This window comes from Crinia signifera, chromosome 1, assembly GCF_055691185.1.
Source record: "Crinia signifera chromosome 1, ASM5569118v1, whole genome shotgun sequence".
Classification (NCBI taxonomy): Eukaryota; Metazoa; Chordata; class Amphibia; order Anura; family Myobatrachidae; genus Crinia; species Crinia signifera.
Window position 1 is genome coordinate 418,408,347 of NC_139217.1, and position 26,241 is coordinate 418,434,587.

The 26,241-nt window shown below is 42.5% G+C and overlaps 1 protein-coding gene and 1 long non-coding RNA gene across 2 annotated transcripts in view; one reads left to right on the forward strand and one right to left on the reverse strand.

Moving 5' to 3' along the window:
* The window catches only part of HAPLN1 (hyaluronan and proteoglycan link protein 1), a 109,036-nt gene that overhangs the window by 24,098 nt on the left and 58,697 nt on the right, over positions 1–26,241 (forward strand). The gene's annotated exons all lie outside the window — the stretch shown is intronic.
* Positions 15,462–26,241, reverse strand: part of LOC146017941 (uncharacterized) — a 28,171-nt gene continuing 17,391 nt past the window's right edge. Inside the window, exons 2-3 of the long non-coding RNA XR_014450520.1 lie at positions 16,058–16,309; positions 15,462–15,571 (exon numbers count right to left, since the gene is read on the reverse strand). This is a non-coding gene — a long non-coding RNA (uncharacterized LOC146017941). The remainder of the gene's footprint in view (positions 15,572–16,057; positions 16,310–26,241) is intronic.

The window sequence follows — 26,241 nt, forward strand, 5'->3', positions numbered from 1 at the left end:
TATCACATCTTCAGTAGAACTTCCATCTTAGTAAATGTACCCCTTGGGTGGGATTTAATTGTTATCGGCAACCGATCTCCCATCTAAACTGATGGTAGATCACAAGCCGATGTTCAATGGATAGGTAATTATTGCTCTGTTCGCGCTCATTATGGTCAGTTATAGCCATATATATCTAAATAATAAGTTGAAGGGTGTGCATGTCTGTCGCATTGCGGAGACACCGTGGCACTCAGAGCCACATTTGGCAACAAGGTACCTCTGGACCCGGTGGTGTGCAACTCAAAGCCGTTTTTCTAAAAATGTCACTAATAAATTCAAAAAACACCAAGGTACAATTTGCCTTGATTGATGATCTGGGAAGCAGATGACGAAGAACAACACACCACCTGCTTTCATTTCTGTCATTGAGTATGAATGCAAACACATTCTAGCATTATGGTGGAGGTTTTCAATATTTAGGAATAATTGGGGATATACATATATGACACACACATCACCATACCTATGCAATATAGTTAAAACAGGGTGCATGAGAGAATGTGACCACAATAAGACTAATTAAAAAATTAATCTTATAAACAATATAAAATAAACATCGGCACTCACCTTTCCTAGTTTCGGGGTGCCCTATGGCTTGTGACCACATTGTTTAAACAGAAATTGAAGGGGCTCTGCTCTCACTACATTAAACTGATATTAATAAATAGTGGAGAGCTAGTTCATGAATTGATCAATGTATTGAAGCCTAAAGCCCCTACACGGGACCCCACTTTTCTGTAGGTCCTAACACTGAAGGGGGCTGCAGGCTTAAATGCATTGATCAATTCATGAACTAAATCTCCACAATTTATTAATATCAGTTAATGTAGTGAGTGTAGAGCCTCTACAATTAAGTATATACAGGTTGAGTATCCCGTATCCGAGTATCCGTTATCCAAATTATTCCGAAAACCATACATTCCAGAAAGTGAAAAAAAAATATTTTTTTTGCTAAAAACTCACTGGGGACATTTGTAACAGCACTACTGGTGACATGATATGTAACTGGCACTATATATGTGCAAGACAATGATTGCTTGGCCTTCAAATTCAATATCTGAGATAGTACACAAATTTTGTTTCATGTTTTGAAACCTTGTTTTTTGAACAAATAAAATATATTGTGTGTATTTTATGTGGTAATAAAATATATTTGTGTGTATTTTATGTGTTTATACAGCATACATGCAAGATACTTCAAAATACATAATTGAAATATTTAAATATTCCGAAATACGGAATAATCCGTTATCCAAAATTCTCCTGGTCCCAAGCATTTTGGATACGGGATACTCAACCTGTATATATATATAAATAAAAGCTATTAGTCCACATAATGACAATGCAACAAAGCGAGTGAGCAACAAATATGGAAAATTCTATTTATTGGTTGTAAACAATTGTTGCCTGATCACTAATTAGAGCTGGGATACGGTCATTGGTCACCAGCATGTTGGTTGACAGTCATTAGGTTCACACCATTAGGTCGACATGCATTTAGGTCAATGTGAGTCTAGGTCGACATACAGGAAGGTCGACATGAGTCTAGGCCGGCATGGGTTAGGTCAACAGGGTCATTGGGCCAACATGGGTTAGGTCGAAAGTGAAAAGGTCGACATGGGGTTTAAAAAAAAAAAATTGAGCCGACATGTTCCGACAGGCGGTATTTCATGCCCTACCATCCACTAGGGCAAAGCTGGGCAACACCGGCCCTCCAGATGTTGATGAACTGCACATCCCAGGATGCTTTGCATTAATTTTGCTATGTGGCCATGCTGAAACTGATGCAAGGCATGCTGGGATGTGTAGTTCATTAACATCTGGAGGGCCGGTGTTGCCCAGCCCTGCACTAGGGTGTGGTGGGAGAATAAAATAGTGTGCCAAGCGTAGTGAGCCATGGAGCCATGCGAGGGGATATGGTGCTATGTTTCAGTATCCATGCGGACTCTGTCGACATTTGGGACAAAAAATTTGAAAAAACCCATGTCGACCTTGTGACTGTTGGACTAGTGTATGGGGGCCTTTAACACAATGTGATGGGGGGGGGGGGGGGGATTTAATAGGATGAGGGATTCAGAAAGTGAGAGATTTCGTAAGAAATCTCCAGTTTTTTTAAAGCGGCAACTCTGTTGATGTAATACTTTTTGATCTCACTAAAGCTTTTGACACGGCGCCTCATAAAAGGGTATTAATAAAGCTAGGTAATTTAGGAATAAGAGATAAATTCCTATATAAGAGGTAGCTCAGAGCTTGCCTGCTGCTTCCTCCGTCGTCTATTCCCCCTAGACCCCCTAACTGTAACCCAGTTACTAATCCTCTCTTCCTAACTTGACTAAACCTCCGACCACTCCTGCGCCCCTTGTTCATCTAATGCAGCAACGGTAAACTGCAATCTCTAGGTTAGAAATCTCCCTCAGTGTTGCAATCATAGGCAAATCTAGGGGGTGGTCCTGGGGTTCACCGGACCACCCATTAGACCGCCGGCCGCCGCAATTTAAAGAAATGACAGCCGGGCATAAAGGGGCTGTACCCTCCCCGGCTGTATAATCATTGGCTAACTAATGCATTGCAAACAAGCAGCTAGCCTCTGTCCCCGATACCCATGGACCGAGAGCCAATAGGAAACATAGAAACATAGAATTTGACGGCAGATAAGAACCACTTGGCCCATCTAGTCTGCCCCTTTTTTAAACATGTTACCTCAAACCATATTTGATCCTTATTTTTTTGTAAGGATATCAATATGCCTATCCCAAGCATGTTTAAATTGTACTACTGTATTTGCCTCTACCACCTCTGATGGTAGGCTATTCCACTTATCTACTACTCTTTCTGTGAAGTAATTTTTCCTCAAGTTTCCCCTGAATCTTCCTCCCTCTAGTTTCAGTGCATGTCCTCGTGTTCTGTTGCTCCTCTTACTGTGAAGAATGTCTCCCACCTGTACCTTGTTAAAACCCTTGATATATTTGAAAGTTTCTATCATGTCCCCCCTTTCCCTTCTCTGCTCTAAAGTATACATATTAAGATCTTTTAGTCTTTCCTGGTACGTTTTGTGATGTAGGCCATGCACCATTTTAGTTGCCCTTCTTTGTACAGTCTCTAATGTATTTATATCCTTCTGGAGATATGGCCTCCAGAACTAAACACAATACTCTAGATGAGGTCGTACCAATGACCTATACAGTGGCATTATTACTTCTTTCTTTCTACTGCTGATACCTCTCCCTATGCAACCAAGCATCTGACTTGCCTTCTTCATTGCTTTGTTACATTGCCTACCTGCCTTTAAGTCCCCTGAGTCCCCAATCAGGAGCGGCCACTAATGCCCTTCCCACAGCAATGACAATGTAAATCCCCCCCCCCCCCCCTGGGCAATGAGAATGTAATTGCCCATGGCAATAAGAATGAGATTCCTGGCAAGTAGCATGCAACCCCGGGCAACGAGCAGTGTTCCTCTGATAATGAGCATGTAGGTATGTGGCAGTTATGTGATATAATATGTAATAGGCATTATTGTGTGTAGTATTTTTAATGGGCATTATGGTGTGTGACATAGGGCCTTATTCTAGTTCACTCTTTCTGACAAAATCCTTCTTAGATGGACAAAACCATGTGCACTGCAGGAGAATTCTCTCTGCACAAGTAACATCTGCCCCCTGCAGTGCACATGGTTTTGTCCATCTAAGAAGGATTTTGTCAGAAAGAGTGAACTAGAATAAGGCCCATTATGTGTAATTGGAATTACGCTGTATTATGTTTAATTGGCATTACGGTGTGTGGCATTATGGGGAGTATTCAATGCCATGGCGAGCGCATGGCAGCGAATCCTGTTTTGATTCGCAGTGCGCTCGCCATGATTTTTGACTCCCCTTCAATTCGCTGCCAGACGCCAGCCCACACTATTCAATGCGTCAGGGGCTCGCTGCCCCTGACGGCGAATAGTGTGAAGAGTGACGAATCCCCCTGCGCAGATGCTCCATGCCTGTCTGGAGTCTGCAGGGGGATGGGAGGGACTGGTGTCGCGGCAGGGGGGGCGCGCTGATGCAGGCGGGAGCCTCCGCACAGCCTGGGGACAGGTCCAGCAGCAGCAGAGCCTCCGGCTCAAGCAGTCCCAGCGCTGACATCACCGTGCTGTGGCTGCCGGAGTCAGAGGTCTGCTACTGCTGGAGCCGTCCCTGTCAGCTTGTCCCCCGCATATCTCTCCCCCCTCCCGTCCCCTCACCTCCCTCCCTCACCTCACCCCCAGCAGAAGGGCTTGCAGGGTGCTGCTGGGGTCGGAGCCGCTGCACTCACTGGTCCCGATCATCGGGATCAGTGTGCAGTGAATATATGAATATTAATGAGCGGCTCCGGCTCCCGGCCCCCTGCTGGCGAATGTGTAAAAAAAAAAAAAAAAAATATATTGTTTAAAAAAAAATATATATATATTAAAAATATATTCATGTGCTGCAAGTATATGAATAAAAAAATATTCTGATTTTTTAACACCAAAAAAAAAAATTAAACACGCTTTAATTTAAAAGATCACATTACAGTTCACCTAAAAAAGATGACGAATGCTAAACGGAGAATCATGGCGAAAATCAATGGAGAAAGCAGTTCTCCATTTGAGCATTGAATACACTGTCGGCGAATTCCACTAAAAACCCCATTGAAAATCACAGGCGAATTGTGGAGAATAATTTACGGCAAATCGGCAGACATTCGCTGTTCATTTGTGGCGAATTGCCTCCATTGAATAGGGAGAATTGTTTTTTTCTAACAGAAAATTCGCCGTAAACCCAGCGAATTGCCATATTCACTGAAAAAAACCGGCGAATCTGAGGCATTGAATACTGGCCTTTGTGTAATTGTCATTACGGCGTGTGGCTTTTTTTTGTAATGGGTATTATGGAGTTTGCTAAAATGTATAATGGGCATTACGGTGTGTGGTCTAATATGTAATGCCACACCCTTTTTGTGATGACACGCCTCCTTTCCATTAGACCACACCCCTTTTTCGGCACGCGGCGTGGCCGCGTAAAGGTCCGCCCTTCTTCATTGTCTGTATCTGGGACCACCCATTACCATATTTCTAGATTCGCCTATGGTTGCAATGTGTTATAGATTGTAAGCTTGCAGCAGGGCCCTCCTACCTCCATGTCTGTCTGTTGTTACCCAGTTTGTTTTATCACTGTTTACTATTGTAAAGCGCAACGGAATCTGTTGCGCTATATAAGAAACTGCAAATAAATAAATAATAAATAAAATGTGATGCTCACGATCCTTGACCTTGGCTTCCAGAGTAATCATTTGCTTGCTTCTGGAACAGACATAATCGCCTTTGAATTCAATGTCCATCGGCGAATACATCTGACAAGATGCACACTGGTGGAGATTCTCTACCTTGTTCCCACTCATTTTTACCTAGTTGTAGAAACTGCTACTAAATCACACTCTGTATTAAATTCCAATACAATAGTATTACAGAACAGTAATTAACAGTAATCAAATGAATAGATACTTAACTGTCCTGCAGTCGATGTGACTCTTCTCACAGGGGGTTATTCTAGTTCACTCTTTCTGACAAATTCCTTCTTAGATGGACAAAACCATGTGCACTGCAGGTGGGGCAGATGTAACTTGTGCAGAGAGAATTAGATTTGGGTGGGGTTTTACTTCAAAGTGAGAGCTATATTGCAGTGTAAAAATAAAGCAGTCAATATTTTCCCTGCACAGAAACAAAATAACTCACCCAAATCTAATTCTCTCTGCACAAGTTACATCTTCCCCCCTGCAGTGCACATGGTTTTGTCCATCTAAGAAGGAATCTGTCAGAAAGAGTGAACTAGAATAACCCCCACAGTGTCTGGCCACACTCTCTGGTGCGAGATTGCTTGTCCATCTTTATGTGAAGATTGCTATTGTGCACTGTGTGGACCCTTTAACTAACAGGTCAGGTACCTGGGCCTCTAGCAAGGAGAAAAGTACAACAAACAACAAAACAGCAGGGACCCACGCCTCTTGCAACCTGGTTTAACCTCTTCCTGGATTTAACTCCTTCTTGGATGTAACTCCACACTTAAACAATGGCACGTTAACTAATGGCAGTTGAATTTGCAAGCTCAATGCATTCGCTTACCTCTTGCAGTAATATATTGCAGTAATATACTGCTCAGTCTTTCTTCAGCTTCACACCTGATTAATGGGTGTAACTATAAAGTCACCTTAATACCCGGTGCATGCAACTGCACTGCATTTATACGTTTGATGGCCACATTTAGAGGAATGTTGAGCAATGAATTCATAAAGCCGTATTTACTACTGACACTACCTTTTATGTTTCACTGTTTAAAAACATGAACTGCAGAGGAAAATGTTCCTTTTGATCACATGTAAATAAGTCTGGTATCAAAATATATGTATATTTCTGTAAATATATTTAGTTTGGACTCGAAATGTCAAAGTAAATATAAAATGTTTATGGAAAATATCAGAGTTCAATGCGCACAGTTTCTAATACCAATATAAACAACGAAATAAACCATACCCAGCGAAGTTACCCAAAATACAACATAGTGCCAAATAGTTTTTTAAATAAACACTCACACTCATGGGTGCTAATGGGCAGAGTTATCACTCGTTACAAGTCTTAAATGGTGCCTTAGCCCACTCCTGTCATTTTTCAAGCACATGACATTTGGGAGCTGATTGGTTGGAGCACAATCTTATGTTGGCCACACATCAGACCAACTTTTCTCCAACCATCCCACTAGTTGCTTGGATGGAATAAAAATACGGTACTGGATGTGAGCAAAGGACAAACAGAAATGTGCTCACAAACCCAGGAAAATGGACAAAAACATTCAGTCAAATTGTTTAAATCAAACAGGTTCAACTACGGTACCGTGTCTAAGCGACAGTTTTTGTCCTTTTCCAGATTTTGGGAGCAAATTTCTGAAGCAAATATTGCATTTTCTCCCATCCAGTACGTTCTTTTTATTCCATCCAAGCAACGAGTTGGATGGTTAAAGGGAAGTTGGACTGATGTGTGACCAGCATAAGATTGGTAATGAGTGATAACAATAATCACTCTTTGTGAAATCTTCCCCTATATGTTTTGTGTCTTCATTTTTTATTATGATTTAGTAGTCCGACTACTGCTGCAGGTTTTAGAATAGTTATCCACTTCACCAATGTTATTTTTAATACTAAGTTATTTATTTAGTAAGATGGCAGTTCTATTAAAGATGGGATGTTGCTATGGGCTACCAATCAGATTCTAGCACCTAGAAGGTGGTAAATAAATAAGAAGTCGATCCTGATTGGTTGGTATGGGCAACATCTAATCTTCAATAGAACTCCCATCTTAGCTATTAACCCCCCAAGAATATATACACATACATGTATTAGCCTGTTTGCTGCTTCATTACTCAAAGTAAGACACCAAAGAGATGAAACTTCATTGGGCTACATATGGAGCTCCTCTTAGCCAGCTCAGGGAATCGCAAGACGGAGAGGCGTTAAATCTGATGGGGCGCACGAGCGTCTCACACGCTCGCGTGTCGCCATCACTCTGCGGTGGGGAGCGGAATCCTTGCCTGTCTCTGCTTCAGGGAGACCGGAAGGATTAGGGGGGAGTGCAGGCAGCTACGGGGAGGATGGGGGAGCAGCAGGGAGGCAGCAGAGGGCAGCGGTCGGCTCCGTCAGAACGGGGGGCGCGAGCATCTGGTGCACATGCTCCCCCTTCTGGCAGATAGCGGATGGCGAAAGGCAGTGATTGGCGATAGAATCGTCAGGAGCAGCTCTAATGAGTGCCTTGCAGCCGACACAGGGACTCTGGAGGGGTAAGAAAAATGAAATGGGCATGGTTCACAGTGTGGGCACCCCTGGACCCAAGTTTCTGTGTGCCCCACAAGATTCTTGCACCCATTATAGAAATACCAATAATTCACTCCAGCTGTGAAGAATTGTAAGCTTATTATGCACAGAAGAGTGCATGAATCTCATGAAATTGGCGCAGTAAGCCAGGACCTAGTATTGTAAAGAACATGGATCAAAGCTTCCATTCACAAAGTCAATGGTTCCATGTACAATGTACTCAGTAACTCAAAAACTAAGTCTGGTTTGAGATTCAGGGTCGAGATTGACAAAAGTTTATTACAGTAAACATGGTGACATCATTTTGCATTTATTGCATTATAGGTATTCACAATTCAAAAGTAATTTCCCTTAAATCTAACATTCCATTTCGCAGTTATATAAGTACAGGCTGAGGGGCCATTGGTCAGGACCCCATGCCAGGACTCCTGATCCAATAATCAGCTTTTCCATGAACCCTGACATTAAATATTTCAGTGCTGTTTGTGGCGGTGAAAGTTTACACTTTCCCAGCAGTGTTATTGTACAAGTTTTGTCAGTTTGGTTCTTTGTCGATCTTCCAGACCTACTTCCATAGAAAGATGGGGCTAACACAATGTGATATGGTGTTAACCTATGAAAACATTCCCTTATTTGAGCTTGATGAATAGCATGACCGCAATGTCTCCACCATATCTGCTGAGATGGAAGGTTTTATAAACTAGCCCCATTACTTAATTATTAATCATGCTATTCCTACATGTCTACTGGGGCATATTCAGATGGAGCCATCCTCATCTAGCCCTATAATAGGATTAATCGAGTAATAGGATTACTCTGCTAATCCCCTACTGTATTATTCTATGTATTGTATTGCTGCTGAGAACAATAGGTTAGCCATGGTGAGCCACGGCCTAAGGAAGATAGTTGAGAGGGGCTCCATCTGTAGGAATGATAAGGCCACATGCGGTGAGAAGATTGCTGTGTGGTCTTAAGAAAACAGATGTCCACAGAGTGGGAATTATAGAATGCCCCATTGATAATCTCTTGTTAAATAGTTTTGCACAACCCACATTGCCTATGTTGGTATGTGCATTGCACAGATGGAAGACAGGGGGAGATTTATCCAATCTTGGAGAGAGATAAAGTACTAACCGGACAGCTCCTGTCATTGCACAGGTTATGTTTGAAACAAAACAGGTAGCTGATGGGTTGGTACTTTGTCTCTCTCCACTATATCTTTCTCCACAGTTTGATACATCTGCCCCTATGTGAAGTAGAGGAGACAGTGTGCTGTGATCTGGTGTGTTTTAATGATGCTGACAAGCACCAGATTGCTCCATCTGTCCAAATCAAGCTTGTGCATACTAATGTATATTAATTGTAACTCTTAATCTGGCACTGATCTTTAATCTGTTGTTAAACTCATTGGCAGTTTTTAGACATATACATTGCAAACAACATGTACATGTCCTTGATCAGAGAAGAGAATGAGGATGAGGAGTTTTCAGTTATTTGGTACATTTGTAATAAACGTTTCATTAAATTCACAAATTGTATTGATCACACAAACTTTACGTTTGATGTCAGATACAAAATATTCAAGTGATTATTGTCTGTGCAAAGGGCTGCCATCAGAAAGAGGAGCTGATTTATGTTTTTCCTGGTGGGTACTAAAGCCTGGTGAAGCCCCGCCCCCTGCAGGCAAGCGGCTGTGCAGTGTCTCAGAATGGTACGGAGCTCATGTTGCAGGTCTCCTGGCTGCAGTCAGCCCCCCCCCCCCCCCCGCAAGCACGATGCTGTGCAGTGTCTCAGAACATCAGGAGCTCACGTTGCTGGTCTCAGGGCTGCAGTCAACCCCACCCCCTGCAGGCACTCTGCTGTGCAGTGTCTCAGAGCAGTCATCCCCCCCCCCCCCCCCCCCACAAGCACGCTGCTGTGCAGTGTCTCAGAACATCAGGAGCTCACGTTGCTGGTCTCAGGGCTGCAGTCATCCCCACCCCCTGCAGGCACTCTGCTGTGCAGTGTCTCAGAGCAGTCGGGAGCTGACGGTGCAGGTCTCCCAGCTGCAGTCATTGGGTCGACCAAATTAAGGTCGACAAACATTTGGTTGACCTTCTGAAGGTCAACAGGCCTTAGATTGACACAGACAAAACGTTGACATGCCTACAGTCGACGTGGTCAAAAGGTCGACATGAGCATTAGTCAACATTGGGAAGTTCGACAGTCAAAATGTCGGCATTGGTTTTTAAGTGGGTTTCAGTGGTTGACCCAATGGATGTTGACCTTTATGGTGTCGACTATACGATTGTTTCCTGTGTGTGCACCCTGTCCCAGCCCTAACTAGAATACAGCAGACTCATAATCACCTCAGGTCGGGAGGCTTAGAGAGTGGTCCTGGTTACATTGGGTTACTTTTGCCCTGATCGTCCTCATCCACGCCTCTTGCTTGGTCCTTGTCTCCTCACAGGCAGTGAGTCACCTGCAGAACTCTTCTCCCATTCAGAGGAAGCAGCTGGTGCTCCGAGAGCTGCATTAGACTAGTACGGTCCCGAACAGCAGGGGCTGCTGGGATATGTCATTTTTATGGAAATGCTTTCTGCATAGGATGGGTCCAGATTGCAGGGGCATAAGGATTTTTCAGGGTCTGGTAAGACTGGATAGGACTATTCTATTGCACTCTATTAGTTGTAGAACTAGGGCCGTGCCCCCTTCTCTACAGATTTGGGTGCAGAAGTGGATTGGAAAAGTAAGGGGGGGGGGGGGTTCCATGGCGATGGCTGGGAAATAACTGGGGGATTCCTAATCAGATACACAAAGAGATGAGTGCCATGTTGCTGATAGCTGATAGCAGAGATGCATAATCTATCACATATGCCATGTTCGATTGGATAAGCTGCACCTGCCAGGGTGCTGGTGGAAGATGCAATAGTGTGATTGATGGCATATGTGCATCTTCTAAACCCACAGAGAATGGGGATGTCAGGCCTTGCATGTTGGGGTGCACAGATGTACACCAGGGGTGGGCTCTGTTGTGTCATATATGTGACTGCAACATAAAATGCAGATTCAAAATCAGGTCATCTGTAGGACCATCTTAAAAGCATTGAAGACCCTAGGCACGGCAGTGCACCCTGTCCACCTATTCACACAAATAATAATTTTTAAAAAAGCATACCCCTCCTGCGCCATCAACTATACATTCTTCTATATAATGAATTTCTGTCACCACTTCAGCCATCCACCAGTCAGCAAGCTGACAGCCATACTGTCATGGCGCAACCTGGGAGGCATGTACAGAATACTGCCTGGTGATCTTATTGGGTGTAATTCACATTCAGAGAGACTGGACAGCATTCTCTAACTTACTCTCAGGCTACTAGGTCTTCCATCTTTCCAAGCTTCCCCTAAATCTGCAGTCATTCAGTTGTAGTACATTATAATTTATCCTGCACCACACTGGTCTCGCACACTTTTCCTACCAGTAGCTACACTTGTATTCCAGCTACAATACTTTATACCAGTGGCGGAACTCCCGGAGGCAATGGAGTCATCTGCCACCGGGCGACAGTCTTAAAGGGGGCACTGTCTCCATTGCCTCCTGTTGTCTTGCTCAGTAATGCTTTATTTAGAAGTGCTACCCGCAGCCAGGCGGTACACCTTATTCTATGCAGCAGCGGGGCCCTTGCCAATACCCTTATTATATTCAGCAGCTGCGGGACCCCCGTTCCCTCGCCCCTCCCTGTCACCTGGCTGCTCACTGCTCTGCGGAAGCCAGGCCAGCAAACAGTGACGAGAAGCCAGGAGTCCAGCGTGAGAGTAGACACTCCACTCCACACACAGCCCGTGCGGGTGAGACTTTACATGTATTCCGCGTCCCCTCGCGGGGCTCACTGCGCTCGCCACACTATATAAAATCAACTCCACGCCAACGTGGATAGCGGGGATGCAATGCGATGGCCCAGGGCTGAGAGAGCAGTGAATAAATTACATAGGAAAATCACATCGCACATCGAATGGACCTATAATGGCCCATGTGATGCAATTTCACTACGCAGAATAACCCACTAAGCTATTTGCTTAGTGGGCACCGTGCTAGGAAACAAGTACAATATATATTTATATATATATATGCATGCCACTTATATAATGTAGGACAGGCATGGGGAACATTTGGCCCCCCAGCTGTTGTTGAATATGCACAAAAACACACCGATTGACTACTGACTTACCACTATTGATCAGGTCACCGCCGCACAACTGTCGCCTGAAGGCTCCATTAATCACCACCATGGTGCAGCTCAATGGAGAGGTCCCTCACACTGACCCCATATCTGTGTGATCCTATGGTGCTGCAGGGCCTCCGGGTGGCTGAATATGCTTTATAATCCTACACCAGGAAGTAGAGGCAAGCTGCTATGGAAACATACAAATACAACATGTAAAAATTACATATAAACAATAAAATAGCAGAACCAATAAGACTATTGTAGAAAACACTGGGGTAAAATGTAATAGGACGAGAGATTCAGAAAGTGAGAGATTTGGTAAGAAATCTCCAGTTTTTTTAAAGCGGCAATCATTTACACTGTAAAACCAGTTTGATTTTGCAGTGTAAATGATTGCCGCTTTAAAAAAAAAAACGAGATTTCTTAACAAATCTCTCACTTTCTGATTCACTCATCCTATTACATTTCACCCTGGGAGTCAAATGAAACACTGGGGCCCCAGCGTCTTTTTTAACCCTCCAGGTGCTATTGTATTTAATTTAAAAAATCCAACGACTTTCTTTTTGAAGACGGATTTTATTCCTATTGCCACCCTTAATCATCGGCGGAACCTGATCAATAATCATGGTTCTAATACTGGCCAAGCTGTGTTTGAATAATACACAGGTTACTCGCTGTGTCCATTAGATAAAGCCTGATGGATTGCTGACCTATGCAGGGCCATACGCTCCTTAAAAGAACACTGGTGTAAATCACATGTATAGCGGTACAATTAAGCGGGAATTTAATATAGATCTTTCTACCAGTATGAATATGGGTGAAAAACTTCCTGAAGACATGGTGCACCCCAAACATCGATGACAACCAGGGTGAGATAAAACAACTGGTAGTCATTTCTTCTCTACGAAAAATGGTTGTCATCGCTGTTGTAGATCCATGTTGACATTGATTTATATGCCTCTGGAGGTACCACTGATACATTAATATACAGATGGAGCTGCCCTCAGTATTGCCAAGCACTCCCAAGATCCCCCTAGCTGTCGAGCGCTGGCGGAGGGTGGTGTTGGGTGGGCTGGCATACAAGGATGCGCGAGCAGCTCAATCACTCGCACGTCCTACTGCCAAGAAAGTGGCGCACGAGCGTCTCATGCTTGCGACCCTATTCTGATGCGCGCCACCAGCTGGCTGCCAGCAATACTTTCACCGGGAACCGCTCTAATGAGAGTAGCTCCATCCATATACATCTATTTGCAAAGAAAATAACATGTTAATCCAAGGAGATAAAAATAGAGAATTGTTTTATAACAAAATGAGAACAGAAGATTAAAAGCAATCTAAAAGAAATCATTGAGGAGGTTAGGATCATCTTAAAACATAAAAATATGAAATTGTCAGAATTTGCCCTAAGTGACAATAAAACTCCAACAGTAAAATTCAGAAAATATATGAGAACATAAAACAAAGAGCTAGAGGAACCAGTTAGCAAATGAAAAGTAGGCCTTCCATTAGGGATTTAATTACAATAAAGGGAAAGAGGTTAATCACAGCTGGGTTGTAAAGAAAGGCTATCCAAAGTTTGACAAAAGTAGTATAAATAAATGTAAAAAGTCTTCTGTATCACCAGGCTACATTTTATTAATGACGTTTGATTTAGGGTACAAACATAAACTAAAAATTGTGGGAATACTGTGGTAGAAAAAAACGTTTAAAAACATAGCACTGGTATCTCTGGTCATTCGTACACCTGGGTTCAATCGATTATTTTCCTTTATATCTCTCAAATTTCATTGTAAATTATTTAAGCAGTTTATATTCGGTACTCTTTACCTAGCACGGCGCCCATCGCCCATCGCGGGCATCGCGGCCATCGCATGCACTAAAAAACGGGTGCGACGCGATGCCCGCGATTTCCCATAGGGAACAATGTTAAAAGTGTGATTGGACGCGATTTGAGTGTTCAATGCCTCAATGCCCGCGATTTTTCCATAGGAAACAATGTTAAATGGGCCACAGAGCCCTAATAGTCTGAAATGGCCCCCACAATTGTTAACGCCACCCCACGATCAACGTGAACCCGAAGCGTGGCGAGCGCAGCGAGCCGGCGAAGGGCGGCGGTACGCGTCCTCCGACCTTTTCATACCCTCACTATCCACGTCGGCGTGGAGTTGAGAATAGAACCCGTTTTTTTAGTGCATGCGATGGCCGCGATGCCCGCGATTTTTTACCCCCGATGACCGCGATGGACATCGTGGGCGCCGTTCTAGGTAAAGAGTACCTTATATTCTTTTAACTTTGGGATGCTGAAATGTTTATTTTTATCTTTGTGATGGCTCTCATCTTCAGTAACATTCGCTATCTCACATCTTGGGTAACAGATATTGCTATTGTGCATACATACTGTCATTTTTTTTTACTTTGTTTTGATATAGTTAGTAATACAGTCTTTAGAATTTATGTTGTTCTTCATTCACTTCATCACTACAACCACAAACACATCTTCAAAGATATGAAGGTACAGTATTTGGATTAGAAAAAGGTGAGTATGTGTCCTACTTGCCTACTTCTTCTGCAATTTCTTCTTCTGTAGAGATGTAGAGGTAGGGTTGGGTCTCAGAAATACTTGTCACAATACCCTTCTCCTCCTCCCCACAGGGAATGTCACAAATTGTGGGAAGCACAAAAGGGGGCAAGACCAATATGAAATGATTTACATAGAAACACAGAATTTTGGCCCTGCCCCATCCCATCGTATCTGCTATTTATCCTTCCCATAGTGTCCACTTGCCTAGGAAGTGGGCAAGATACAAGTGATCCGTCTAGTGTTCTGGGGATGCAGGGAAATGCAGTCGTATTATGCTCTTTCCCATAGAGTATTCAAGTATGATATGGTACCTGGGGAGGAGATTCGAACAAGGAACTTCCCAATTGTGGGAGTGAATGGTTATTTTGTCTTGGAACCCTAGTAGCATAGGGTCATTAACTACAGTATTTACATAAACATGTATCAACACAGCCGGGACAACACTAGACAACATTTTTAAGCAAAACGGAAAAGAAATGCATGAACTCTTGATGTTACCAGTTGCAATATTAATGCCATATACGTATACAAAACAAAATACATTTGTTGTCAGCATTAACACTGCAAATCTGTGTGTATCTCGCAAATAAAAGCAGAAGGATTTTGTTCATTTGATGATCTATGCATTTAAGCTATCAGCCTGTCATGATAATTATCAATCAACTTAGAGCATCAACAAAATTCAATTTAGTGATTGCCATACTACTGTATATAGTGACTCCCCTCATATATAATTAAAGCTGCTCCTCACCTCTATAATGCACTGGTGGCCACTAGATGTCATCTGACAGAGCTCTGTTCGGGCACGCACATACACACCTATACACCTCAGCACGTCACAGATCCTGCTCCAAGAGCCATCCTTTTAATAGGCTAGCAACTGGGATGATATAAATAACATTATTAGTGACCAATTGAATTTGTCAATATTCTTATACAGTTAGCCTTTGGCAAGGCCCATGTAGAATTATCAAGGTTGTAATCTTAAGACCCTTAGGTAGTGAATCAACAAATACATTTTTAAATAAAAGTGCCACTGGCATGTAGTCAACAGGTCAAAAATGTCAATATTCACAATGGACTTACCATGTATTTACGATTGGTCAAATGTATTAATATTTCAACATAGCTGACTACTATCAACCATTAAGGAGCAGATCATTTTATACTTATTGAATGCGGTGAAGTTGGTGGGCATGGCACTTGGATGACAAAATTAATGGTGATGTGCCATAATGTGTAATTACTGAAAACTTAATTAAAAAAGGCCTTTGATAAATGTATCCCATGTATTTTTCCTGATTTCCTTAGTGTTTTGGTCAAACTACTCTTATGATTGACAATATGCTAAATGTCATAAAATTACCATGAGAGCCATAGTCCCATGACATACTGTAATTGCAATGAGCAAGAAGCATTGTAATGTCCCTAGTTTCAGTATGCATATTCATAGCACCACTGGCTCCATTTCTCTGCCTAGTTACTGAGGAACCTCTTGACTGACTGGATCCAGTCCAGAAATCAGGCTGTACTCTGCTCGGAAATTAGCTGGACCCAAAATCTTCTAGCACAGAGACGTTTCTTGCAGTGACGTCATAATGTCCCCCACAAAGCAATTCTGCAGAGAGAACATTGAGTTATCAGAAGGCTTCCTGGAAAAATACTTTATGTTACTTCACGTTATAAAAGTACAAAACTTTAAAAACAAAACTTGGTATTGAAATAAAAAAATAAGCTGCTAGACAAATTGCAGACTTTGTCCCAATGTAAAATTCTTTAATTACAATAACGGTTCTTTTCTTTCTCATAAATCAGAAACATTGTTTTTGATATGTTGTGGAGTTGGAAGAGCAAAATCTTTTTTCTTTTCTCTTTGGATATAACGTGTAGGTTCATTGAGTGCTGCCATTTTTTATTGTTTATGAGGATTGCATGAAAAAAAAAACACACTGCTGCCAGAGAAAATGTACGCCACAGCCAGAGGAAATTGTCATTAGGGCTGACAACACGGTACCAGTTTACAAAACTGCTCAAAGACCTTTGAAAGTCATGTTTTTTAAGAGATTATTAGTAAAGTTGTCCAGAAGTTTTAGATCAGAAATCCACCCCAGGCTACAGCTTATTTTTTACCATTTGTATTTCATATTATTCAGAAAAAAAAAAAAGCTCAGAACATTTCTAACATTAAGGGCGTCTGTCAACAAAAATAACAGTAAAAGTTAGATTTATGAACTTATTTCAGAAGAAAGGGCATTTGACACCACACTCTTGCTGTAGCGACGAGACCGGTTTCCCGCATCGCGTTTAGGTTACCTGTCTCTACTCATTCTGTAGGAAAAAGAAATTAGGTTGGATATTATAATAATACACATTGTATTTGGCTGCTTTGCTATGACATTTAAACACTGATTTCTTAAAGGCCTTTGCTTTTAAATCACAATGAATAACTGCATAAAATCATTGCTTTTGCTAAATCAGAACATATTACATTTACTTCTCTATGGTTTCCCACTTATCTATATTCCCCTCCTAATCATGGCAAGGCACATGTTATATACAGTACCTCTGATCATCGCTGGACATGACACTATCTCCAACATTCCTCACTACTCAGTCTGGTGATTAAACTGGTAAGCATCATTGGGTAGACCAATATTAGGTGTACATTCATTGAGTTGACCACTGACATGGTTACGGTCGACAGGTTTGGAAGGTTGACACAAGCGTTAAGTCGACAATGGCTAGGTCAACATGGGATTTTCACTTTTGTTGTCCTAAATGTCGACATGGACACCGTCTAAGTGTACCGCGCTCGCCATACATTGGTGAAAGTGAAAAACCCATGTTGACATTTTGACCGTTGACCTAGCCATTGTCAACATAATGTTTGTGTTGACCTTCCATCCATGTCGACCTTAGGCATGTTGACCTATTTCATATGTCGTCCTAAGCCATGTCAACCTTTAGTGGCCAACCCAATGCATGTCAACCATATCTGTTGTTGACCTAAGAACCGTATAGCATTTAATCATACTTAGAGGAGCCAGGAGAACTTAGGGGGCGGAAGTGGGCTCTGACATAAGCAAGCCCTGTCCCCGTGTAAATGCCCATGTCTATCTCTCCATCCTGCCCGCTTCACTAAGGTGTGGACAAGATGCGGGAGATCTTCCTGCTTTGCCAGGAATTCAGGGTCGTACATGATAAATTAGGAGCTTCCCGCAATTTCTGGGAGGGTTGTCGAGTATGGATTTGATTGAATGCATATTGTGCTGCCCCTACAAACTATAATACTTTGGAAGTATAGAAAAACTTTGTCCTGCTGACCCTAGTCAATCACAAATTAAAGTTGTAATGGCAGCCCCCAGTTTAAACTATTTACGTAAAATACTGTACATTTACTCATACAGGTACAACATTGATTATCTGGCCCCTGATGGCCCGGTGCCTCTTTTAACCTGGACACATCAGGCGCAGGGGGGAGCTAGGCTTTGGAGGGTGGATACGCTTCGGGTGAGATCATTTAGGCAGTAGGAGGGCTCGGATAGGAGTTAGGCTGCGCCTGGGAGTCAATCTGCGGGAGGTTTAGGTGCTGCATGGCGTGGGAGGGGTCAGTTAGGCTGTGGGAGGGAGTCAGGCTGTTGGAGGTTTAGGTACAGGACATTTAGACTGCCGCTGTCTTAACAAAAATAATCCAGTAAAATGGATAATCTGTCACAGTGCTGAAACAAAGCCTGCCTGATTATCAGTTGTGTACCTGTATATGGATCATAAAGGCATTAATATCAATTTGTGAAATTTAGCTAGAAATGATTGTGTATATTGGCAAAGTCAATAAGTAGGGTTACCACCTCATCCCTTTAATTCTGGACACATATTAATTACACAGGTTCTGTGGCTGATTAAAACCAGGTGAAATGGAGTCTTGAAGTCAGACAGCCACAGAACCTGTGTAAGTAATATGTGTCCAGAATTAAAGGGATGAGGTGGAAACCATATCAATAAGCATCACTTGCAGTATATTGTCACTATGACAACATACCTCCCAACATGACCCTGTCCAGGAGGGACACGATGCTCTGTTCCTAGACTTCCCTCTTAAGTAATGAAACACCTTTCTTATCAATAATCCTGCTCAAATAAGCGGGTAGTGCAGAAAAAGAGCAAAGTGTCCCTCCTGGAGAGGGTCATGTTGGGAGGTATGTGACAATATTCAAAATGTTAGCGTTAAAACTCAACACAAGAATGGTGACATTAGGATTGGAATGGGTCAGGGGGATATAACTTGCTCAATACTGCTGACCAATATATATCATTGCAGCTGCAATGGAGCAGTCTTCTCTCTCCCTGCCTAATTTGCCCCTGCAATTGCACTGCTATAGGACGACGAGTAGTAATAGGCGGATGAGAGGTGTCACGGGCTTGGGGACAAATATTGACATGAATAGACATGCACACTATGGCCTTATCAGCTCCCCAGTCGCCCGAAGCGTGGCAAACGTACGCGGATTACTTCACATGTATTCTGTGGCGAGCGCAGCGAGCCCCGCGAGGGGACGCAGAATACATGTAAAGTAATCGCCACACTATATGAAATCAACTCCATGCGTAGTGGATAGTGGGGTTATGAACAGGTACAAAATCGCATCAAATCGCATTGCATCGCATCTGCCGCCGTGAAACTAAACAAGTACCGTAGTTTTATTTGCCATCCAAAAGTAATAACATGGAGCCTTTAATAAACCCCACAATTGACTTGTCAGTCTGCCTTTGCCCTGCCCATCTAACAAGTGGATCAATTCATGCCAAGAATCCATGTGTGTGACATCACTGGACATTTATCCAGTTAATTGCTGGACAGGACAAACAACCAAACTGTAACATGCATGATTAGCTTAGTACTTCCAAGGTTCCCTGCTTTGCCAGATACCTGAGGCAAATGAAATAACTAAATAAGTGGGAACAGGTTACTGTAACTATTTTACTTTCTTTGGCATTCAACCAGAAACATGAAGCGGGTTTAATGGCCTCAGCAAGCTTCATCTTACGCAAATGCTCAGATTTTCTGTTTTCAGATGATGGGAGCCTTAGGAACAACTATCATTGAATGCTAAATACACATAGTCATGAAGTTCGCCTTTTCCAAATTCCTTGTTGTGCTTATGTGCTCTATTTGTGTGCGTTTAGTTTATTTCTCAAAAATGCTTAGTGATGTCAAATATATTTTGTTAGCACACATTACTATATAAAAGCACACTGGCAAGTAAAAGTGTATGGCAAGCAGTGCTCGAAGTGTACTGATATACTAAAGTATGCAGTGGCGGCTCTTACCTCTCTCCTCCGCCGCCTGTTGGTCCCAGCTGCCGGTCCTGACCATTGTGGCTTCTTCAGTACAGCGCATGTGCAGTAGCTTCTATGGGATGCTTCAGCAGCAATTTATATAACCATATTCACAGTCCCAGGTCCGGCGCATGGGCAGAACCTGTTTTTATGGGCTGCTCCTGCAGCAGCCCATAGAGGAATCCCAGAGGGAGGGAACACCTCCCAATGGGACTGCCTTGGGTGACTGGCAGGTCGGACTTCCAATAAGAAGTCACTGCTAGTCACAGTGAAGCCAGTGCAATCTCACAGACTTTACACAGTGGCAAATTTTACCTGGGGGCTGCAGCCCATAGGTAAAAACCGTCACTGATGGTATGGCATTCTGGCACTTAAAGTACTGAACTCTTCTTTTAAGTTGTGAATTTTGATCACTGTGGCCATCAGTGATCAGGCAGCCAGCAGGACCCCCTCCCCAACTAGTGGCTGAAGAGAAGCTTTGCACTGTGTTCCTATCACTTTGGCCATCAGTGATCAGGAAGTGAGAAGGAACCCCCTCCCCACCCAGCGGCGACAGGGAAGCCTTGCACTGTGTCCCTATCACTGTGGCCAGCAGTGATTGGACAGTGTGGCAACACCCCTTCCTGTTAGATGGGCCATCAGATGGAGGGGAGCAAAACAAAGCCCTAGCTCAACATGCTCCTGGCTCAGCATACTGCTTGGGCTGATGATCTGCTACCTGCTGGCATCCCAGTTCATCCTTCCCTTGTTGAGCTGCACAGATACAGCCAGTGGAGCGGAGGAAGCAGGGGTAAGAGGTTTGGCTGCAGGTTCCAGCCCAAGCTGGAGAATGACCTACAGATGCCCTTCCTAAAAGCCCTTGCCTGGGCAGCAGCAGGAACCTGCCCTGGCATAACAACTTCCTCTATGAGGGTATGATGGCCACGCCAAAGTACCTGCATATCCAGGTGGCGGCTGCTTACAGGTGAGTGCTTGCTTTTTCCTTCTTTCCTGTGTTAGACCTCCCATATCAGCCTGGCACTTTGCATACTGGCACACCAGCAGTGGGCACCATCCTCACTGAATCCATAGTATGAGTTCATGGGATCATAATCATGGGAGATTTTAGTCTACCTGATGTAAATTGGGAGGGGTCTTTTGCAAGCTCAACTACAAGTGGCAAATGTCCAAATATCTTACAGGGAGCATCCTTCAAGCAATTGGTGGGGGAGCCCCCTTGCAAAGATGCAGCATTCGATTTAATACTCACAAATGGTGACAGGATATCAGACATATATATGGGTGAGAATCTCGGCTCCAGTCGCCATCAGGCAGTACAGTTTAATGTAAAGACAGGGTCCAACTCCTGTCACAGAAATAAAGCTTTTGGATTTTAGGAAGGCTGACTTTCACAAATGGGGAAATGCTTAAGTGATTCATTGGCAGATTGGAGGAACTTGGAAGGAATGCAGGATACAGATGGAGTGCCTCTCATGCAGCGTGGGGAATCACCAGCCCCCGGCTGAACGAGGCCCACTCCATCTGTAGGTGGGAAAAACTATAAAGTGCAATACTAAAAACATCAGACCTTTGTATCAAAAGGGTTAGGAAAAGCACAAAGAAAAGGAAGCCAGTGTGGTTTAAAAAAAAGAGGTAACTATCAATTAGAGTGAAAGCAAATAACGTATGCCTTTAGCACGGATGAAGTTCAAATTTTTGTCAACCTGGGCAAGGCAGTTATTTGGCTCCATCTCCCCCCTACAACACCATGGGATACATCCAAGGATACTAAAAGAACTGCGCTGGTAGAAACTTTAACATCATTTTTCAAAACAGTCACTAGCTACAGGTGCAATTCCAGAGGCCTGGAAAAGTGCAAATATAATACCAATGCACAAAAGTTGTTTTTTTTTTATGTATTTGATATTGGGTTTTGTTAAATATGTATTTTAGTTTTCATTTCTGTTTTGAAACATACCTTACATGTCCATCATGAATAAACAAGGACTTTGAAACTGATTCAGTGGAAGACGCTATTTTCTTACTTCTCCAACTGGACGTTGTTTTGTCTAGTGTGCTGCAATGGTCTTGTAACAACAATAGCCACTACGTGGATTTAGATGCCGTTTGAGTGACAGCCAGTGACCATTTGATGGAGATAATGAGTAGAAACCAAAACATCATGGCTGTTTGGGGGGCATGTTGTAGGGTTGCTCGGAGGTATGATTTACCCAATTTGTGAGTGATGCTGCATCTTAGAATGTACGCAGCGGATCTGAGAAGCTGGCGGTGGACGTTTTCTCAAATTCGCAGTAACCAAACATATATCACAGAGCTAATTTGCAGTCCTGAATCAGGACCTTAATGTGGTAGATGTTCTAAAGGATGTATTTGGTGGTGCTTTCAACCAGCCATGCTTCACTGGTGTTTTTTTTACTCCAAACTGACAGATTGACTCATTAACAATGTGGATGGTATTTTTAAGCCAGTTGCAATAATGAGCAGCAGGTTTAAAATGGCCAAACCAAGGTATCTATGTGGCCAATTAGAAGATGAGGACTATCAGTATTCTTTTAATAAAAACAACTAATATTTACTGATGAATATGGCAGTTTATAGTGTATATTAATGGAAAATTGAGGTGTGATGTGTCTGATGGCTGCTTCTGAACTTTCATGTTTCTAGAGGTGATGCGTTTAGTAAATCTGCGGCTAAACAAACTAACAACTACTCAATCTCCCACTCGTAATGTTTCTAGGTTCTACAAGAAACCTGCTTAGTGCAAGTGAGAATACCAGCAAGGAGCAAACTATAGATTTCCTTTTTTCAAAATTGCTGTAACAGCCCTGTAGGACAGTATTTTTTTTTAACCATCAGTTGGGTCCTCATGGAGATGCTAATTTTAATATAATAATTTTTTTTACTGGATTCCGGGAGCACTGGTTTGCTCTGAGCAGTAACCCACTGGCAACGAGAATGAATGAACCCCCCCCCCCCCCTCGCAAAGAGCCGGCAACCCCCTGGCAACGAGAATGTAATCCCTGGCAAACAAGCATGTAACCCCCTAACAATGAGCAAGAAAACCCCTGGCAATGAATATGAAACCTCCTAGCAACAAGCATGTAACATTAGGCAACAAGCATGTAACCCCTTGCAACAAGTACATAGGTGAAAAAATATATAATTAATGTATGGGGGGAATGTCTGTATTAGCCTAGGAACCCATAATCATGCCCTTCCCCCCATATCCTATAATCTCCCATAACAGGGAGACAATTGCTACATTTACATACCCTCCAACTGTACCTTTTTGCCAGGTACAGTACCGTTTTTTTCATGGCCTGTTCCTTTTTTGGGTCTCCAACTTCCCAACTGTAAGTATAGGAAAGAGGACGTGGTCATGCCCCCTTTAGCCATGACCAGGCCCCCCTTCCAAATGTGTACTGCTTTTTGCTCTATAGATGTTGGAGGATATGTAATTGGGGGCTAGAGTAGAGGGGCATGGCTAAGTGGTGCATATTGCATCATTTAACCCCAAACCTTCCCCATGATCCTGCAGATCGCATCAGTTTGACATGACAGGGGGGGACTTAATAATATCACAGCCCCTCTTTGCCGCTCAAAGTGTCCAGATGATTCTCCTCACTGGGCTGCTCCCAGTGTGGAGTTTTTAAAAGTAGGTAAGCATGATTTAATGGCAGAAGGAAATCTGATACCCCTTTCACAACACAAACCCATGCCGGATCTGGGTTTTGAACCTGGGTCCGACCAGGCTCAGATCCTTATTTTTATTATTATTATATTCAAACCATGGTTATTCCCAGGTTATTCCCAGGTTGGTGCATTTTGGTGCCTTAAGAAACAACCTGAGTCACTCATGTTAAACAATGATGATGTGATTATAAATGGAACTTTTTGGCTTACATTTTTGATGTTCCACATGAAAAGGAGGGGCTGCGGAGTGCTCTGAGCAGTGCAACAATCATGGCTGACAGAGCACATGTCACAGCACACAGTCCTGACTTCATGATTGTTTCTGCTGTGTTGATGGTGGATTCAGCCGGTGACTCTTAAGGTGCCCATACACTAGTAAGATTTATCTTCAGATCTGGCTGGTTGGAACAAAAACATGGTTATGGATGAGTGTCAGTCTTCCAGCATTTCCAAGAAAATGGTCAACTGTCATTTGCTCTCATCCATAACCATGTTTTTGTTCCAACCAGACAGATCTGCAGATAAATCTGCGAGTGTATGGCCACCTTTACTCACCCCTGATCTGCAGCAGCTCCCGCACCTCTTCATCACTCCAATTAGCCATTGTTAAAGAACAAAGTGTGGAAAATTGCTATACTGTGCTCTCTGAATACAGTGTGCTCTCTACAGGAAATGCACATGTGCTCAGGCAGGTGACATGGAAACTGAAACGGCCAATCCAACATCCTTTATTACAGACCTAAGTCGAATATCCCATTTAACCCGGGTTCAAATACAGGGTTAGTCAACCCGGGTTATTGACTAGTGGCACACTACCCTTTCACAGTGCATGTCGTCCCGGGTTGACCCAGCAATGACCCAGGTCCGACCCGAGTTATTTAAGTGATGTGAAAGGGGTATTTCAGACTGTACAGCTGGAACTTTGTAGCTCTGCAGAATGGCCTTTTATGGTAATCATTAATGCAAAGTGTTGCTGCAGCTTTTCTTAGTTCTAACACCAAGGATACATGATATTTATCAAAACGTAACTCTCCTCCCAGCATGCAATGCCTTGCTGAATGTCCTGAATCATAAAATAGGCAAATATGAAACATGTGTCCCAGAATTATCTCTTGCCATTTAAGCTTCATGCTTATAGTGATATCAACACCCCTGTCCTTCAGGCACATTATACAATTATAGAAGACAGATGGAAGATTGTGAGGTGGCTCATGTATCAGACTGTCAGATTCTGATCTTTACCCTGATTAGTTTGAAGGAAGGATTTCAGGAGATTGAAGTTGTCCTGACGGAAATTACCCATCAGAATTATGGAATGTTATCACAGCAGAGCACCATTAACATGTAGATTATATCTGCTTCTCATTACCTAGTTAATCTGTTTATTTATATATAAATCTGTATCCGCAATGCTGCGTTTGTTTTATAAAGCAAAGTGCTGAACAGCCACATTAATATGGGTAGCACGTGCATACGAATGTATGTATAATATAGAGTAACAGCTTTGCAGACCATAAAATACATTTTTTGTAACCGAGTGCATATATTTTCCCTGCTTTTGTTCTCATTTTGCTTCGGAAAGACTTTATTAAATTGACCCTTTGTGTATTTTTGGCCTGCCTATGATTACATTTGAATTATCCTTTAAGATAAATGTCTTTGTGCTTGACAATAGTATTCATGCTTTGTAAGACTCAAGCACTTTTCAATTTTCATTTGTTTTCTGAATGACACATGCAATGCTGCAGTCCGCGAACATTTCATTTTTATAGCGCTCAATGCTTTTCCAGGGAGAATTTCACTTCTGTTGAACATTTCTCCTTTATGACATATGAGAGCAAAGGGGACTCAATTTTTGATGGAACAAACAGTCTTAGAATTTTAACATGACCTCTTGTAACCGTCCATTTCACCAGCCTCTCCTCCCGTACAAGAAGATATTTCCCTTATCATTCCTCACTTTTTAATGAAACAATTTTCATGCATCAGTCTCTCAAAAGATGTTTTAATAATGAAAAGCTATGCAATAACAGAAAGAAAGGAAAATGGGGAAAAATAAGAAATAAAAGGAAGGATATCCTGTATTGCAATGTGAAATATATGGTTTGATTTTAGGGATTTCAGGTATATGGAAATAGTGAGATAAATTATAATGTATTTTATGTAGTTGGACTATCCGTTTGGTGGTTCCCTAGGTATTGCAGCTCTTCTACAATAACATTTTTCATAGTTTAACAAATTCTAGAAGTCTCCTTATCTCAATGACACTTCAATAAAAATGCAAGTCTGCACAAAGTTTACTTTGAAAAACTTTTCTACTTTAAAATATATTTCTAAATATATATATATATATATATATATATATATATATATATATATATATATATATAATATATATGTCTAGTGTCCGTTTGTGTGTCTCCGAAACAATGCCATCAGTTGGCAGCAAGTGAAACTACATCTCTTTCTCTCTCAAACACAGAGGCAATCACAAGGTCACAAGGTAGCAGACTAGCTTTC